The sequence below is a fragment of the Pimephales promelas genome, chromosome 7, assembly GCF_988280905.1.
Source record: "Pimephales promelas chromosome 7, fPimPro1.hap1.1, whole genome shotgun sequence".
NCBI classification, from domain to species: Eukaryota; Metazoa; Chordata; class Actinopteri; order Cypriniformes; family Leuciscidae; genus Pimephales; species Pimephales promelas.
Window position 1 is genome coordinate 21592712 of NC_142775.1, and position 6264 is coordinate 21598975.

A 6264-nucleotide genomic window follows, 5' to 3' on the forward strand; every position below is an offset into this window, starting at 1 on the left:
CAAATAAACAGACACGAGAGTAGGCATGCTGTCATGAGTCACCAGAAGTTAGCCAACCACAGGTCAGTAACTTACAGCACAATCACTCGGCTTCTATTTCCTGAATTACTTCCATGTTGATGCCACATGATGTCTCAGCATTTTGTTGCTAGAAGGATATTCATGGAGCTTCATTTTTTAACCTCAGAAATGATTCCTTTTAAATAACCGCCAGTATCACCAATGCACTGATGTGCCACTATTTTAACACAAATTTTAAAGCACTGCTAAACATAAATAAGTAACCTACCTAAATGGACACAACAACACACTGTTAGTCATTGTCAATCCTTATGTGATAAAGATCTCAACACTACAAGGTAATCTAAATCATGAAAAAATAGATTTTAGTTTCTAAAATCATGAAACAGCTCTCATTTCAGCTTAGACGCAATTTAGACAAGGTAGCACACTCGATAATCTTTATTTCTTTCCTCTCTACCATAATATCTAAAAGGCACAGCTTTCAAAAATCTTTACAGAGCTTGAAGGAATGCAAAAGAAGAAATATCAAAAAAATTTGTTAAGTGATATGAGATTCTTATTTAAGTGACATCAGATATTAAATTATTCAATCAGAAATTTCATATATAAAACATAAAATAATTATACCTATACTACCTATAAGCAATCCACATGCTTTTCATGTTCTGGGGGCATAAATGCAAATTGTTATAGGCCAGAGCACCACAGGCAACGTTTTTGTGAATAACTGTAAATCTTTAAATCCGTCAGACAGCAGATCCCTGAATATTCACATTCACCTGGTGAGAATCACCCACTCAGGTACTGGCAAGACTGTACAAAAGGATGTTGTGAAATTATGAATGGCATTTACACAACTAACACTTTTTTCCAGAGTAAACAATGAGCTGATTTGTTGGTGTTATATCAGGGAAGTTCATCTTTTTTGAGCAACATTCATCACTTTTATATAATCTGTATGTGGAATCAATAAAATATTTCAAATGTGCTGTCCCTGGCCTCATATACTTTATTGATTGCTATGAAGTTCAGAGTATTAAATAAATCTAGTCCTAAATCACATTACATAAGATGCCATGTCCAGTATTTGCCAATATTAGAAATGAATTGACAGAGATGAATAGATGACTACTCGATGCATCAGCCATTTATCACTTTAATAACAGGCAATTAAAAGTGTTGTTTAATCTCCTTGATGGAGGGGGAGAAGAATAATGATGTTCTCAATAGGTCAATTTCAAAGGACAGTCCGTTAGATGATAGGGGAGACGCAACGACACAAGGGTTATTTACAGTCTCCTCCTCACTAATGAGACAAACCCGTCACCCATCTCTTGAGCCACACCACAACAAATAATCATCACAAGGGACTTATTTTTAATTACACTCAAAGAGTTACAGTAAATGATGCTCCAATTGGAGGGCACAGGAAATCTGTAAAGGACAATACAACACAGTTCACTACCTTTTAGACACTTGTACTACTAACCACTTGACACACAAGAACACGCTGACTTTTTTGGACTTAAGCGTATTCACCGTATCCCCCAGAGTTAGATAAGTTCATACATACCCTTTTCTTCTCCGTGCTTGCTGTTAACTGTCACCCCCCCTTTTTGAATAGACATGAAAATGCACATTTCGAACTTAAATGGTTGTAATTCAAGAATGCTTTGGAATATAGACATATGATTGGTCTTGTTTTTGAAAGAAGACATTTGGCAGATTTTTGTAGAAGTGAAATAAATTAAGAAAGTGAAACAGAAAAAAAGTTATAGAAGTTTGAGTTTATGGAAATGTACAATGTAAAAATATTAATTATTCATATTTTAAATAAAATATATATTTTCAAAACCTGGGCTACTCTAAAATGGCAGAAAGATCAAAGCCAAAAATCTGAACAAGTTGTGTTTCAAATTTTAGGTTGATATCTCAAAAAATGAGCTTTCAGTAAGATTTTGTTTGAGCGCAGTACCAAACTTTTTCACTAGGGCACAATCAGACTCCATTACTGCCCATATAAGGGCGTCTGCATTTCCATTCGTGTTTTGAGTGATATGAACCATTATTTTCACAATTTTCATAGAATTTCTGAAGTAGAGATCCTATTCAGAAGTAGCATGGGAAGTTTGGCAGATTTTGATATGAATTGAACCTCTAAGAAACACATACAAAGAACACGCATGTAAGTCATAGCTAGCTGCCACGTCACAAATGGTGAATTTATTGTTTTTTTTTCTTGATATTTCAAACTTTTCAGACCTTTTTTTTTCCAAAATAATTGAATGGATTCTATCTTTTGAACTTTTGGCATGAAAACAAACTGTGGTATCTACCATTTTTTCATGATTTTTCATGTTTACTGCTATTTTAAAATAAAGGTCTGAACACGCGTTGAGTGTGAAAATATTCTTGTTTTATATTGATAAATTATGGCTCCTCTGTAATATATTTTGAAAATCAGTCACCAAATATGGAAACTAGAGATTGTAAGCTTTCAAATGATATATAGTTTGTCAATATTATTTAAGGTATTTACTAAGATATTATTGTTTTAACAACATAGTGGCAAACGTCCCACCTGTGGGACGGTGACAGTTAACTCTGTCTTACACACTCACTGCTAGCCTAGCTTAGCACAAAGACTGGAAGTAAATGGCTCCAGCTAGCATACTGCTCTCGATAAGTGATAAAATAACGCCAACATTTTCCTATTTATATGTTGTGATTTTGTATAGTCACAGTGTGTACAAATAACAAGGTTTATATGAGACACAGGCATCTTTTAATAAGATAAAGTCCCCAAAAGTCAGAGTGGTCCTTGTTATTAATTAACATGTTAATTCACTGTTATAAAACGGATAGTTCTGGTCCTTGATTCTGATTGTTTGAGCCGCATTCAATGCCGTTGTAAATTACTCAACAAACCTGTGAGTATTACTCATTAGTATTACTGTGCAACTGCTGTTTGTGATTCTTTGTTGCTGCATTGCTTGGCAGAGGAATAAATGTGTTATAACGTTATATTTTTAGTTGCTGGTGTTTATTTTATGAATACAAGTAACCGTTTTATGAAAGCAATTTTGTAATTGACCTTTAAGTTCGCTGGGCGTATTGCTTTGTTTTTTTGTTTCAGATAAATCAAATGTATAAATTATTATATTTTAATTTATATACAGCTAGCGTTACCAAACTGATTTTCAAACAATTTTACAGAACAATCCCCTCATATTCTGAATTGTTCAGCCAATCAAGTAACCCTTATAATAGCCCATAGGTTGTGTCATTGTTTTGATGACTCTAGATAACCTTATAAGGGTTATTGTGTGCCCTTCCCTTCAGCAATAACTCAGAACAGGTTACATTTGCGGCTCTGTAATTGGATTGTGTATCCTAAACCCTTGGGTGAAAAAGGAGGTACAAGTCTGGTGCTACTGTAGCAGGTGCCGTGATTTCAGCTTTAATACAAAGGTTGCTTCTTTGAAGTTTGTTGACTCTCAATGGAAGTAAAATAATGACATGTGTTTTTAAAACAAAAAAGATTGTTGAATTTCACTACATGAAAAAAAAAATACATTGCATTAACTATGCTTGCATTTTAATGCATTTAACTGTGACGACTTCAATGTAAACACAGCTTTTGTGTCTTTATCTGCTTTTTTCATACTAGCCCAGATAATCATCACAAATATTTATTGCTTGCTCCATTTCTGTAAATCCATTTTATGAATGAATGACTCTCTCACACATTCTATAGTTTTCTTCGTAAACAGCTGCTTGCTGAGTAGGGAACATCTCTAGGGTCTTCAAGTGGGCACCTTCTGTCCTCAGTGTTTCGTCGACTAGCCCACGACACCTTAAGAGGGCTTGACAATGACTCTGACATCCCAGAGTCACCCCCCTCCGTCCCCCACTCAGCTCAGCCCAGCTTACTGACTTCTACATCCCTGACTTCTAGGTACAACCTGTTTTTCCCATGCCACTTTTATCAATTTCCACAGAATTCGTAGAACTTCTGAAGCACTCTTGTACACTCTGTACTGAACTCCATTAGGCCCTGGAGATGATGAAGCCCTTGCCTTTCTCCCAGCCTGCTCTACCTCTCTCCACTTAGGCGAACAGACCTCCATTTGGTGTTCTGGTGGGTTGATTGGTGGTATGTCTGATGGAATTGACATATTGCCTTTTTGCATCTGTATGCGTGTCCTCCAAATATCTCTCTAGCTCAACCCTAGATATAGTCATGGCTAAGGGTTTGAAAGACATATAAGTCTAAAGAATGAAATACAACATATATATATATATATATATATATATATACATATATACACACACACACACACACACAATAAAAATATTAGGGACAGAAATATTGTTAAGTTGAATTTGAGAGAAAGAGAAAAAAAGAGAAATGGTTAAAAAGTATAAATTCATCATTGGTAAAAAGATTTAAGATCAAAATGAGTGCAGCCTATTGGTTGTGAGCACATGGTGCAACCTGGGAGAATCAAGGTATCTGATTGGTCATTGAAACTCCACATCTCCAAACTCCACCATGTGTGTGTGATATCTAGGAGCAAGAGAGGTCTTTGCTTGCAGTAAATGTGCTTCTCCTACCAAAGTCGGTGGTTTTTGGTGATTAAAAAACCAAAAGGAGAAAGATTGTTGGGAAAAGCCACAATGTTTTCATCAACTTTGAGATGAAACTGGTAGGACAAAGACTCATTTTTCTTTAATGACTACATATGTATGTTTGAAAGGTGATTAATGCTAGTAGTTTAGCATTTAACTTTCTAGCTGCATTACAAGCTTTTTATTTACATTGCTGTTAAGTTGCTGTGCAAAACTGTGATTTTGTTATTTTTGTTGCACTTTGTAGTGACTCATATCACAAATCTGTTTCTGTGTAGGTTATTAAGCTAACCTTCTGTAATTATCATTCAGACAAGTACAAAAAGAAGATCTAGTCATTGATGGGAAATTTTCAATAAATTGCTTCTATGATGAAGAACCAGATGGTTTGAGTTATTCCATGCACCTTCTGAGTTGATTGAAGCCTTCTTCAAGTTTGGGCAGACATTGAGGCAAAGAAAAACCCTGATAACTTGACAAATATTGTTTCACAACAACACACATTTTACTATAATCAAATCGGTAGAACATAGTAGTCGCTGTCATACAAACTAAGGTTAATCGTTGATCTCTATGGGAGCTATGACCAATAACTGATCTATTTTAGCAAAACTGGAAAGCTATTGACCAATCAGACTAACTGCTCCACATGCTTTTTAAATTCTTTCAAAACTGTACAGATCAGTAGTCAAATTGTAGTCGAAGTTTTTGTGAATAGTAGAATAGAATAAGTAGTCAAAAGGCAGTAGTCAAATTCTTTTGCTCATTTTCACATAAAAAGCCATAAAATACATTATGCCATCACATTTCAATTTCTGTTAAAATGATTCTGATCACATTAAAACTGCAGTCACAGATCTTCTAAGATGAGTGCTCATTAGCTGGTTTTATCGGCACAATCTTCAATGAGCTAGTTCCATTTATCATAAAATGTGTTTTGTCTAAAACTCTGTCTGTAGGGTATTCACTCATTTCGAAGTGGTAGCTATATCCTTTCCCAGCATGCCAATGCCATCCTGTGAAGCTCTTTCAATAATGACATCAAGAAGTTGAAATGATGAACTTTTCCATTTTCCCATTATTTTTAGAGACAGATTCTGTGCCCTAGTTTGTCTTTGTTGGACCATCATAAGAGGGTCTATGCCTTTCATTGGGGTTCCACTTCCAGTATGAAAGCATGTTATTAATGGAATGGTCCACATGAAAGAGTTTCCACAGAGCCTTTTATTTTGTCAGTACTGAGTGAAAGCACTGAGCATGTTATTGAGGTTGCCTAAATAACTAAAGGAAACCCTGGAAAAGGTATTGCTTGCCCATTGAAGTGAATATAACAGGAGAGAGAAATATTTGAGTAGGAGGCTATGCTTTGATAACAAGTGACCACATTACACAACACACATACTATATCCTCTGTAGGAAAAGCAAGGTTTAAATTTAGTAGGGTGTTAAAGAAATAAGTTCTACTCTAATTAGTAAAGCAGACCCCCTTCTAATTATGACTAGTGGACTGGCCATGATGATTAAAGAGAAAGACAGATGTAATGATCTAACGTTTTCCAAATGGTCAATGTCAGTCATTCGCTTTGATATATTTATAGCACAACCTGC